This window comes from Somniosus microcephalus, chromosome 6 (genome assembly GCF_052327205.1).
Source record: "Somniosus microcephalus isolate GS21.2 chromosome 6, FLI_Smic_1.0, whole genome shotgun sequence".
In the NCBI taxonomy this organism is placed as follows: domain Eukaryota; kingdom Metazoa; phylum Chordata; class Chondrichthyes; order Squaliformes; family Somniosidae; genus Somniosus; species Somniosus microcephalus.
Window position 1 is genome coordinate 12,090,762 of NC_140992.1, and position 13,955 is coordinate 12,104,716.

General features: G+C 53.7%; 1 long non-coding RNA gene across 1 annotated transcript in view; it reads right to left on the reverse strand.

Annotated features, from left to right (window-relative positions):
- The window catches only part of LOC147115456 (uncharacterized), a 103,134-nt gene that overhangs the window by 87,855 nt on the left and 1,324 nt on the right, over positions 1-13,955 (reverse strand). The window lies entirely within an intron of this gene.

A 13,955-nucleotide genomic window follows, 5' to 3' on the forward strand; every position in this document is an offset into this window, starting at 1 on the left:
CACAGGCAGCAAACTCAGCCCTCGACTTCGAACACTGGCTGAGCTGCTTCGAAGCCTACCTGGGAGAATCCGGCGTGCCTCAGAAATCCATGCTAAGAGTTCTGAACGCCCAAGTGAGCCCTAAAGTATTCGCACTCATCCGGGACCTTAAAACATACGAGGACGCCATCAACCGGCTGAAAAGACAGTACCAAACCCCGGTAAATTCCATGTATGCCAGACACCTCCTAAGATCCCGCCCGCAACAGCCAGGAGAGCCCGTGGAGGAATTTTTACGGGTGTTACAAGCACTCGGCAGAGACTGTAACTTTAAAGCGGTAACGGCGGCAGAAAATACTGAAGACAATGTCCGCGATGCCTTCGTGAAAGGCCTGCGGTCCGACTACTCACGGCAAAGACTACTGGAAGCAAGGCACCTCGACCTGGACAAAGCTGCAGCCCTCGCTCTCTCTCTAGAGGTGGCCCATCGGGACCTCGAGGCATACTCAAGGTACTGTAACTCGCGACCCTGGGACTTGGGACCGACCCCGACCGCGATACCCCCCACAGCAACCCCCCTGGGACCTACCTCAGCGTCGGCGTCCCGGACCCGATCGAGACCGCCACCCCCGGTACCGGCTCCGACATCGGACCCCCGCGATCGGGCCGCCGGCTGCTTCTTCTGCGGCCAGGCGAAACACCCGAGGTCGCGCTGCCCAGCCAGGAACTCTACCTGCTCAAACTGCATGAAGAAAGGCCACTTCGCTAAGGCCTGCAGAGGTGGATCATCAGAGGCCAGCAGTACCTCATGCGAGCTGTGGGGGCAGCCATCTTCCTTCAAGGCAACAGAGGCCAGCATCCCCACATGTGAGTCATGGGGGCGGCCATCTTTGATACAGGCAACCGACACCAGCAGTGCCTCATGTGAGTTATGGGGGCAGCCATCTTCTCCGCCATTTTGTCCAACCTCGTGGGAGACGCCATTTTACCCACCACGCCCGACCGCCACCATGCCTCTAGACCCGACTACCGCCTCAACCGCAGACTACAACAACTCGCTCAGCTATACACTAGCCTCCGTCACACTGGACCAGGCCCGCCCGCATCACCTGTCCAAGTCGATGATGGACATCAAAGTAAACGGCCACGCCATGACCTGCCTGTTCGACAGCGGAAGCACGGAGAGCTTCATCCACCCAGACACGGTGAGCCACTACTCCCTCCCTGTCCTGCCAACGCGCAACCGGATCTCGATGGCATCGAGGTCACACGCCACAGACATCAGCGGCTACTGTGTTGTGACCCTGTCGGTTAAGGGTACGGAGTATAAAAATTTTAAACTCCTCGTCCTGCCCCAGCTATGCGCTGCTGTCCTACTAGGCCTAGACTTCCAATCCCACCTCCAAAGCGTCACGCTAGCATACGGCGGACCCCTCCCCCCACTCACAGTCGACAACCAGCAGATTTTAAACCGCCCACCGCGTAACACCTGCGGCCTATCCACCCTCAAGGTCCCGCCACCTTCCCTGTTCGCTAACCTCACCCCCGACTGCAAACCCGTCGCTACCAAGAGCAGGCGGTACAGCGCCGGGGACAGAGCTTTCATTAGCTCTGAGGTGCAGCGTCTCCTGAAGGAGGGCATCATCGAGGGGAGCACCAGCCCCTGGCGTGCCCAGGTCATGGTCGTTAAGACCGGCAATAAAAACCGCCTGGTCATCGACTACAGCCAGACCATAAACAGGTACACCCAGCTGGACGCATACCCCCTTCCCCGCATATCTGATATGGTCAATCAGATTGCGCAGTACCGGGTATTCTCCACCATCGACCTTAAGTCGGCCTATCACCAACTCCCTATCCGCCCTGAGGACCGCCAGTATACAGCCTTCGAGGCGAACGGCCGCCTCTACCACTTCCTTAGGGTTCCCTTCGGCGTCACCAACGGGGTTTCGGTCTTCCAAAGGGAGATGGACCGGATGGTTGACCAGAACGGGCTGCACGCCACGTTCCCCTATCTAGATAACGTCACCATCTGCGGCCGCGACCGGCAGGACCACGATGTTAATCTGGAGAGATTCCTCCGTACGGCCCAACGGCTGAACCTCACCTACAATAAGGATAAATGTGTGTTTAACACCTCGCGCCTTGCCATCCTCGGCTGTGTAGTAGAGAACGGAGTCATCGGCCCCGACCCCGAAAGAATGCGCCCCCTCATGGAGCTACCCCTCCCCCACTGTCCAAAGGCACTGAAGAGAACCCTGGGGCTCTTCGCCTACTATGCCCAATGGGTGCCCAATTATGCGGACAAAGCCAGACCCCTCATGAAGTCCACATCCTTCCCCCTTACGGAGGAAGCATGCGCAGCCTTCTCCCTCATTAAGGGAGACATTGCCAAGGCCACAATGCACGCAGTGGATGAGTCCATCCCCTTCCAAGTCGAGAGCGATGCATCCGACTTCGCCCTAGCCGCCACCCTTAATCAGGAGGGGAGACCGGTGGCCTTCTTCTCAAGGACCCTACAGGGCCCTGAGATCCGACACTCGTCGGTCGAGAAGGAGGCCCAGGCGATTGTGGAGGCGGTACGACGCTGGAGGCACTACCTGGCAGGCAAACGATTTACCCTCCTTACCGACCAACGTTCGGTCGCTTTTATGTTTAATAACAAGCTGAGGGGCAAAATCAAGAATGACAAGATCTTGAGGTGGAGAATCGAGCTCTCCACCTATGATTATGATATCTTGTACCGGCCAGGTAAGCTGAACGAACCCCCCGATGCTCTGTCACGAATTACATGCGCCAGCGCGCAAAGTGATAGACTTCAGACCCTCCACAACGACCTCTGCCACCCCGGGGTCACCAGACTTTACCACTTCATTAAGGCCCGCAACCTGCCCTACTCCATCGAGGAGGTCAGGACCATGACCAGGAACTGCCAGACCTGTGCCGAGTGCAAACCGCACTTCTTTAGGCCGGACAGAGCAAGCCTGATCAAGGCCACCCGCCCCTTCGAGCGCCTGAGCATCGACTTTAAGGGGCCCCTCCCGTCCTCTGACCGTAATGTGTACTTCCTCAACATTGTTGATGAGTACTCCCGTTTCCCCTTTGCCTTCCCCTGCCCAGACATGACCAGTACCACGGTCATTAAATGCCTGAACGACCTCTTCGCCTTGTTCGGGTTCCCAAACTATATACATAGTGACCGGGGCTCCTCCTTCATGAGCGAGGAACTCCGTCAGTTCCTACTAGCGAGAGGTATTGCTGCAAGCAGGACCACCAGCTACAACCCCCGAGGGAACGGCCAGGTGGAAAGAGAGAACGCGACGGTATGGAAGGCCGTCCTCTTAGCCTTAAAGTCTAAGGGCCTCCCAACCTCCCGCTGGCAGGAAGTCCTCCCGGCAGCGCTGCATTCCACCCGGTCACTACTTTGCACTGCCATCAACGCCACCCCCCATGAACGAATGTTTGCTTTCCCCAGGAAGTCGACTACGGGAACCACGCTACCAACCTGGCTGACCTCTCCGGGGCCTGTCTTGCTGCGAAAGCACGTGAGGGCCCATAAAATGGACCCCCTGGTCGAGAGGGTGGACCTCCTGCACGCCAACCCCCAGTACGCCTATGTGGCATACCCAGACGGGTGGGAGGACACAGTCTCCTTACGAGACCTCGCACCCTCGGGCACTCCGGAGACACCACCTTCACCCCCCCCCCACCACCCCCCCAATTCCAGCCCAGGTAGACGGCATGCCGGAACCCCACGAGCCTTCGCCGACCACGCAGACACCAGCATTAACACCGGATAATGCAACACCGCCGCTGCGACGATCAGAAAGGCTTACGAGGCCTCCGGACAGACTGACATACCAGAACTGGTAGTACACTTCACCCCGCCGGACTCAAATCTAAACAAGGGGTGAATGTGGTAAACCACTTTTATCGTTCACTATCGTTACACTATAGTTATCACTGTTATATCGTTACTCTATGGTTATCACTGTTCACACTGTTGTATCACTATACGAGGTCGCCTCTTGTCACGCTGCTATACCTGGGCTGACCACTGCTGACTCCGCCCATGACTCCACCTACCTGCCCAGGTATAAAGGTAGTTGACTGGCTGGCATTCCTCCTTGTTGTATCCGATCACCCACGAGGGTGGGCTCTGTTATTTAGCCAATAAAAACCTATAGTTACTTTCTTAACTCGTCGCTTTTCATTGGATGAATTGATAGGTATATCAGCCCATTTCAACCCAGCACTACCAATTCGTTTGGCATGTGATGCATCACCCTACGGTATTGGAGCGGTGCTGTCGCACAAATTCCCAGACGGGTTGGAGAGGCCAGTAGCCTTTGCGTCTCGGTCACTAACCTCAGCCGAGCGCAACTACGCCCAGATTGACAGGGAGGCCCTCAGCCTAGTATGGGGAGTAAAAAAATTCAACCACTATCTGCATGGGCAGAAGTTCACCTTGCTGACTGACCACCAACCACTTGTCTCCATCTTTAATCCTAAGAAGGGCGTTCCAGTGATGACTGCACAGCGGTTACAAAGATGGTCCCTGTTTCTAGGGGCAAATCAATATGAAATAGAATATAAAGGCACGAAACAGCATGGGAACGCTGATGGGCTATCGCGCCTGCCACTGCCTACTGTGGAGGAAGCACCAGCAGTGGACCCTATCGAGATATTTTATTCGTCAATAATTGAACGATTGCCAGTAACAAACGCGGATATAGAGGAGACCCGCAATGATCCGACGCTGTCACGGGTATATGAATTGACAGTGAGGGGATGGCCAACACATGGTGACTCACTGTTGCCAGTATTCTCATCCAGAAGAGAACAGCTGTCAGTATGCCAGGGGACAGTGATGTGTGGATCCAGAATGGTGATTCCACCCAAGTTAAGGGAGAGAGTGCTAAATGAGCTACATGAAGGTCATCTGGGGGGAGTGAAAATGAAAAGCCTTGCTAGGGCTTATGTGTGGTGGCCGGGAATCGATCAACAAATCGAAGACCTAACTAAGAGCTGCTTAGGATGCCAAAAGGTCCAAAATGCACCACCACATGCCCCTCTACACCCATGGGAGTGGCCCTCCTCTCCAAGGCAACGGGTGCATATTGATTTCGCTGGTCCATTCATGGACTCAATGTTCTTAATAGCAGTGGATGCTCATTCAAAGTGGCCTGAGGTGATAAAAATGTCTTCAACCACTACAGAGAAAACAATTGCAGTCCTACGGACCATATTTGCCAGAAACGGTTTGCCAGAGCAGATTTGCTCTGATAATGGACCACAGTTTGTGTCCGACGAGTTCCAAAAATTCATGAAAAGGAATAGGGTAAGGCATTACACATCCGCCCCGTATCATCCAGCCACAAATGGATTGGCTGAGAGGTTCGTACAAACCTTTAAGAAGGCGATAAAGGCCATGTGCGACGATGAAATTCCACTACAGCATAAACTGGACAATTTCTTATTAGCCTACCGAAACGCGACACATGCAGTTACCAACCAGACCCCGGCCATGATGTTCTTTAACCGAAGGTTGAGATCTCGTTTGGACTTGCTCAGACCAAATGTGCGAAGAAATGTTGAGGACAAACAATTCCAGCACATCAATGAGAAGCCGACAAGGAGCTTCAATGTAGGGCAACCAGTCTTGGCCTGTGACTATCGAACAGAGAAGTGGCAACCCGGAACGATATGTACAAGGCAGGGGCCATTAATGTACACAGTGGATGTCGGGGAGAACATTGTGAGACGCCACGTCGATCAGATCTTAGCGTCACAGGAACGCGTCAACCCCATGTCTCGAGTATCTGGGGATGAACCCGACATACCGGTAGCATCTACTTCAGACCCAGTAGCAGTGGAACCCGATGAACTACCCGATGAAAAGGGGTCAGAATCGCCTCTGCACCAAGAACAAGAACCTCTGGAAAGGCGCTATCCCGAAAGGGTCAGGAAGCCGCCCCAAAGACTGAATCTATAAATGGACTTTTGTTGTTTAATGTACATGTTGAAATGTTAATTGTTATTTGAATATTAGGGGTATTACTAATCTAAAAGGGGAGGAATTGTAGTGTATGTGCCTTTAAGTCAGAACTACTTTTACAGCTCCTGTATACTGTAGTACCGGCAGTGACCACACCGGTATATAAGCTTTGCGCATGCCTCTGTACCCCCAGTCTAGAGACTACCCTCCTCCAGTAAAGACCTGTTATTTGTTAATGTACAGCATCCGTGTGATTATTTAATAATAGCATATCCACTGAACCACGGATCTAACAACTAATAAAACATTAAATGAAACTTAACAACTTAAATTAAAATTTGGTTGTCGGGGGTGATGATGCACTCCAGTCCCCGCGGTGCCCACCGGTCGAGGAATGCCTCGAGCATGCCAGCGGATGCCCGGGTAAAGTGGAGAGTGTGCAGGAGCAGCCCGTACAGGAAACCCCGCCATGCAGAATGTAAAGGCACGGAGGGCGTTTCCCCGGAGACGGCTCAAGTTGTGAGGCGCCGATTTCCGAGAGGGGTTTTGGGGCCGCGCGCCGATAAGGAATTCCGTCCGAACAGGGGTCCGTTCGGACGGGATCGCCCCACGTGCTTGAGCCTCCTCGATACACCTAGTGGAGTCGGGGCCCAGTGCCACTTTCAGCGACTCGATGGCTTTGGCCGCGAGCCGGACGTTGGCCCAGGACAGGCACTGCGCCAGCTCCTCCGGCGCCATCCAGCCCGCTCCTCCGCCATCGAGCGGGTCCCCGGACTCTGGTCACCTTGCCAGAGACAGCCCTGCCCTCCGCCAACCACCCGAACCCGCGGTCGTGGAGGCTGGAAGAGGTGTAAATGGGAATGGCAGAATCAGCAAGCAGCAGGAGAGGAGAACCTGGCAACGTGCTGATGTCACCGCGCAGCGTCAGCGTGCGTGCTCGGTGGGAGGGGCGCGGGGAGAGGGGTGCCTCTTTTTGATCACCCAAATCAACTTTTTTACCTTTTAATTAAACAAATCAACTGTAAATTAATAAAACTTTAAATAAAATTTAACAACTTAAATTAAAATTGTATTGGCCGGGGTGATGATGCACTCCAGTCCCTGCGGCGCCCACCAGTCGAGGAAAGCCTTGAGCGTGCCGGCGGACACCGCGTGCTCCATCTCCAGGGCCACCCGGGCGCGAACATAGCCACGGAAGAGAGGCAGGCAATCAGGCCGAACGACCCCCTCGACCGCCCGCTGCCTGGACCTGTTTATGGCCATCTTCGCCAGGCCCAGGAACAGTCCTACGAGGAGGTCCTCCGACCTACCCGCTCCCCTCCGCACTGGGTGACCGAAGATCAGGAGCGTCGGACTGAAGTGCAACCAAAAATCGAGGAGCAGCCCCTTCAAATAATGAAAGATGGGCTGCAACCTCTCACATTCTACATAAATATGGAAGACGGACTCCACTAGACCGCAAAAAAGGCAGGTGGCCTGGGAGTCCGTAAACCTACTCAAAAACTTATTGCATGGGACTGCTCCATGCAACACCCTCCAGGCCAAGTCCCCAATAGAAAAGGGGAGGACTCCCACGTAGAGAGCCCTCCATTGGGGACCTCCGCCTCCGCCGGACAGCAAGATGGCGTGTCTGGACGGCAGACGAAGATGGCAAAGTGGAGAGTGTGCAGGAGCAGCCCGAACAGGAAACCCCTCCGAGCAGAACTAAAAGGCACGGAGGGGATTTCCCCGAGACGGCTCAAGTTGTGAGGCGCCGGTTCCCGACAGGGGTTTCGGGGCTGTGCGCCGATGAGGAAGTCCCTCCAAACGGGGGTCAGTTCGGATGGGATCGCCACACGTGCTTGAGCCTCCTCGATACACCTAGTGGAGTCGGGGCCCAGTGCCACTTCCAGCGACTCGATGGCATTGGCCGCGAGCCGGACGTTGGCCCAGGACAGGCGCTGCGCCAGCTCCTCCGGCGCCATCCAGCCCGCTCCTCCGCCATCGAGCAGGTCCCTGGCTCTGGTCACCTTGCCAGGCGCAGCCCTGCCCTCCGCCAGCCACCCGAACCCGCGGCCGTGGAGGCTGGAAGAGGTGTAAATGGGCCAGGGCAGCATCCGTGGAGAGAGCAACAGAGTTAACGTTTCAGGTCGGTGACCTTTCGTCAGAACTGGAAAAAAGCCCCTAAACCTGCTTTCCATTTCCTGCTTTTTTTCTCAGTTCTGACGAAAGATCTTCGACCTGAAACATTGACTCTGTTTCTCTCTCCACCGATGTTGCCGGGCCTGTTGGGTTTTTCCAGCATTTTCTGTTGTTATTTCGGATTTCCAGCATCCGCAGTATTTTGCTATCGAGGTGTAAATGGGAACGGCAGAATCAGCAGGAGAGGAGAACCTCGCAACGTGCTAACGTCAGTGTGCGTGCTCGGTGGGAGGAGCGCGGGGAGAGGGGTGTACTCTTTTGGTTTTGGTGTTTACACAAATCGACTGTAAATTAATAAAACTTTAAATAAAACTTAACAAATTAAATTAAAATTTGGTTGTCCGGATTGATGATGCACTCCAGTCCCCGCGGCGCCCACCGGTCACGGAAGGCCTCAAGCGTGGCAGGCGGACACCGCGTGCTCCATCTCCAGGGCCACCCAGGCGCGAACATGGCCGCGGAAGAGAGGCAGGCAGTCGGGCCGAACGACCCCCTCGACCGCCCGCTGCCTGGACCAGTTGATGGATTTTTTGTCCAGGCCCAGGAGCAGTCCCACGAGGAGGTCCTCCGATCTGCCCGCTTCCCCCCGCACCGGGTGACCAAAGATCAGGAGCGTGGGACTGAAGTGCAGCCAGAAATCGAGGAGCAGCTCCTTCAAATAATGGAAGAGGGGCTGCAGCCTCTCACACTCCGTGTAAACGTGAAACATGGACTCCTCCAGGCCGCAGAAAAGGCAGGCGGCCCGGGAGTCCGTGAACCTGTTTAAAACCATATTGCACGAGACTGCTCCATGCAACACCCTCCAGGCCAAGTCCCCAATAGAACAAGGGAGGACACCCGCGTAGAGAGCCCTCTATTGGGGACCTCCGCCTCCGCCGGACAGCAAGATGGCACCGGACGGCAGACGAAGATGGCAAAGTGGAGAGTGTGCAGGAGCAGCCCGTACAGGAAACGCCTCCGTGCAGAATGAAAAGGCATGGAGAGCATTTCCCCGAGACGGCTCAAGTTGTGAGGCGCTGGTTCCCGAGAGGGGTTTCGGGGCCGGGCGCCAATGAGGAATTCCGTCCGAACGGGGGTCAGTTCGGACGGGATGGCCCCATGTGCTTGAGCCTCCTCGATACACCTAGTGGAGTCGGGGCCCAGTGCCACTTTCAGCGACTCGATGGCTTTGGCCGCGAGCCGGACGTTGGCCCAGGACAGGCGCTGCGCCAGCTCCACTGATGCCATCCAGCCCGCTCCTCCGCCATCGAGCAGGTCCCCGGCTCTGGTCACCTTGCCAGGCGCAGCCCTGCCCTCCGCCAACCACCCGAACCTGCGGTCGTGGAGGCTGGAAGAGGTGTAAATGGGCCAGGCCGTGGAGAGAGAAACTCAGTTAACGTCTCAGGTCGAGGACCTTTCGTCAGAACTGGGAAAGAATGCCCCTAAACCTGCTTTCCACTCCTGCTTTTTTTTCCAGTTCTAGAAACATAGAAACATAGAAGATAGGAGCAGGAGTAGGCCATCCGGCCCCTCGAGCCTGCTCCGCCATTGAATGCGATCATGGCTGATCATCCAATTTCAGTACCCTGTCCCTGCTTTCTCCCCATATCCCTTGATTCCTTTAGCCTTAAGAAATATATCCAACTCCTTCTTGAATATATTTAATGAATTGGCCTCCACTGCCTTCTGTGGTAGAGAATTCCACAGGTTCACCACTCTCTGGGTGAAGAAATTCCTCCTCATCTCTGTCCTAAATGGCTTACCCCTTATCCTTAGACTGTGACCCCTGGTTCTGGACTCCCCGACCATCGGGAACATCCTTCCTGCATCTAGTCTGTCTAGTCCTGTTAGAATTTTATAAGTTTCAATGAGATCCCCTCTCATTCTTCTAAACTCCAGCGAGTATAAGCCCAATCGACCCAATCTCTAGTACGACAGCAAAATACTGCAGATGCTGGAAATCCAAAATAACAACAGAAAATGCTGGAAAAACTCAGCAGGCCAGGCAATATCCGTGGAGAGAAATTAGAGTCGACGTTTCGGGTGAACCCTTTTTCAAAACTGGAAAGGAAATGAAATAGATCGAAGGCAGGGCTGCGATAGAACAAAAGAAGTAAAGAGACATTAAGAGGTATTCAAAACCAGACGAGATGGTAATAGGACGAGTGGAGACAAAAGTCGGCTCAGATTAGGTGTGAAGTGTACTGGCAGAAGAGAGACAGCTGCCATGTGGGAGAGAGAAAAAAAAGGAAAGGTGGGGGTGGAAAACCCAAAAGAAAGGGGTGGAAAAAAAATATAAGTAAAAATGTAATAGGGGCCGAGGTTATGATCTGAAATTGTTGAACTCGATATTGAGTCCGGAAGGCTGTAAAGTGCCTAATCGGAAGATGAGGTGCTGTTCCTCGAGTTTACGTTGAGCTTCCGTGGAACAATACAAGAGGCCAAGGACGGTGAGGTCCGAGTGGGAATGGAGCGGTGAATTAAAATGACAGGCGACCGGAAGCTCGGGGTCACCCTTATGGACTGAATGGAGGTGTTCCGCAAAGCGGTCGCCCAATCTGCGTTTGGTCTCCCCAATGTAGAGAAGACTGCATCGTGAGCAGCGAATACAGTATACTAGATTGCAAGAAGTACAAGTAAATCGCTGTTTCACCTGGAAGGGGTGTTTGGGGCCCTGGACAGTGGGAAGGGGGGGAGGTATAGGGGCAGGTGTTACATCTCCTGCGCTTGCACGGGAAAGTGCCGGGAGAAGGGGAAGGGGTGCTGGGGTGATAGAGGAGTGGACCAGAGTGTCTCGGAGGGAGCTGTCCCTACGGAATGCTGAAAGGGGAGGGGAGGGGAAGATGCGTTTGGTGGTGGGATCACTTTGGAGGTAGCAGAAATGGCGGAGGATGATCCGTTGAATGTGGAGGCTGGTGGGGTGGAAGATGAAGACAAGGGGAACCCTAATATAATAGCAAAATACTGCGGATGCTAGAAATCTGAAATAACAACAGAAAATGCTGGAAATACTCAGCAGGCCAGGCAGCATCCGTGGAGAGAGAAACAGAGTTAATGTTTCAGGTCTGGGACCCTTCATCAGAACTGGAAAAAGCTGGAGATGTAACAGATATTAAACAGGTGCAGAGACAGGGGGGGTTTAGGAGGGGAGGAAGGAATAGAAAGAATATCCTGTACTTTTGTAAAAGGCAGGAAAGATAAAATGTTGCAAATGGGAATGGCAAAAATCATACTGCATGAAAAATGGGGGCAGGGATTATTATCTGAAATTGTTGAACTCGATGTTGAGTCCGGAAGGCTGCAAAGTGCCCAATCGAAAGGTGAGGTGCTGTTCCTCGAGCTTACGTTGAGCTTCATTGGAACAATGTAAGAGGCCGAGGACAGAGAGATCAGAGTGGGAGTGAAGCGGTGAATTAAAGTGACAGGCGACCGGAAGCTCAGGGTCACCCTTACGGACTGAACGGAGGTGTTCCGCAAAGCGGTCACCCAATCTGCGTTTGGTCTCCCCAATGTAGAGGAGACCACATCGTGAGCAGCGAATACATTATATTAAATTGCAAGAAGTACAAGTAAATCGCTGTTTCACCTGGAAGGGGTGTTTGGGGCCCTGGACAGTGGGAAGGGAGGAGGTAAAAGGGCATGTGTTGCATCTACTGCGCTTGCACGGGAAGGTGCCAGGTATAGGAGCAGGGCTGTTGGGGGTGATAGAGGAGTGGACCAGGGTGTCGCAGAGGGAGCGGTCCCTTCGGAATGCTGAAAGGGGAGGTGAGGGGAAGATGAGTTTGGTGGTGGGATCACGTTGGAGGTGGCGGAAATGGCGGAGGATGATCTGTTGAATGTGGAGGCTGGTGGGGTGAAAGGTGAGGACAAGGGGAACCCTATCGTGGTTCTGGGAGGGAGGGGCAGGGGTGAGAGCAGAAGTGCGGGAAATAGAACGGACACGGTCAAAGGCCGTGTCAACCACAGTAGAGGGGAATCCTCGGTTGAGGAAAAAGGAAAACATGTCGGAAGCACTGGTGTGGAAGGTGGCATCGTCAGAACAGACGCGGCGGAGACAGAGAAACTGGGAGAATGGAATAGAGTCCTTACAGGCAGCGGAGTGGGAGGAAGTGTAGTCCAGGTAGCTGTGGGAGTCGGTGGGCTTATAGTGGATGTTTGTTGAAAGCTGATCGCCAGAAATGGAGACGGAGAAGTCAAGGAAGGGAAGGGAAGAGTCGGAGATGGACCATGTGAAGGTGAGGGAAGGGTGGAAATTGGAAGTAAAGTGAATGAACTCATCTAGTTCAGGGCGAGAGCAGGAAACGGCACCAATACAGTCATCGATGTACCGGAAAAAGAGGTGAGGGAGGGGACCTGAGTAGGACTGGAACAAAGAATGTTCCACATATCCCATGAACAGGCAGGCATAGCTAGGGCCCATGCGGGTTCCCATAGCAACACCTTTAATTTGGAGGAAGTGAGTGGAGTCAAAGGAGAAGTTGTTCAATGTGAGAACAAGTTCAGCCAGGCGGAGGAGGGTGGTGGTGGATGGGGACTGGTTGGGCCTCTGTGCGGGAGATAAAACGGACACGGTTGCTCTCTCATAGAGTCATAGAGTCATAGAGTTATACAGCACAGAAAGAGGCCCTTCGGCCCATCGTGTCTGCGCCGTCCATCAAGCCCTGTCCAATCTAATCCCATTTTCCAGCATTTGGTCCATAGCCTTGTATGCAATGGCATTTCAAGTGCTCATCCAAATGCTTCTTGAATGTTGTGAGGGTTCCTTCCTCTACCACCCTTTCAGGCAGGGAGTTCCAGACTCCAACCACCCTCTGGGTGAAAAAGTTCCTCCTCAAATCCCCTCTAAACCTCCTGCCCCTTACCTTGAATCTATGCCCCCTTGTTATTGACCCCCCTACTAAGGGGAAAAGTTCCTCTTTATCTACCCTATCTATGCCCCTCATCATTTTGTACACCTCAATCAGGTCCCCCCTCAGCCTTCTTTGCTCCAAGGAAAACAACCCCAGCCTGTTCAGTCTTTCTTCATAGCTGAGGCGCTCCATCCCAGGTAACATCCTGGTGAATCTTCTCTGCACCCCCTCCAAAGCAATCACATCCTTCCTATAGTGAGGCGACCAGAACTGCACACAGTACTCCAGCTGTGGCCTTACCAGCGTTTTGTACAGCTCCATCATAACCTCCCTGCTCTTATACTCTATGCCTCGGCTAATGAAGGCAAGTATCCCATATGCCTTTTTAACCACCTTATCTACCTGTTCCGCTGCCTTCAGGGACCTATGTACATGTACACCAAGGTCCCTCTGACCCTCTGTACTTCCTAGGGTCCTACCACTCATTGTGTATTCCCTTGCCTTATTTGTCCGTCCAAAATGCATCACCTCGCACTTTTCAGGGTTAAATTCCATTTGCCACTTTTCCGCCCATCTGACCAACCCGTTTATATCGTCCTGTAGCCTGAGGCTTTCCTCCTCGCAATTTACCACCCCACCAATTTTTGTGTCATCTGCGAACTTACTGATCATACCTTTTACATTCTCCTCCAAATCATTTATGTAGATCACAAACAGCAAGGGACCCAGCACCGATCCCTGAGGTACCCCACTGGACACAGGCTTCCAGTCAAAAAAGCAACCTTCGACCATCACCCTCTGCCTCCTGCCACTCAGCCAGTTTAGGATCCAACGTGCCAAGGCACCCTGGATCCCATGGGCTCTTACCTTCTTGACCAGTCTCCTATGCGGGACTTTGTCAAAAGCCTTACTGAAGTCCGTGTATACCACATCCACAGCATTTCCTTCATCCACACACCTAGTCACCC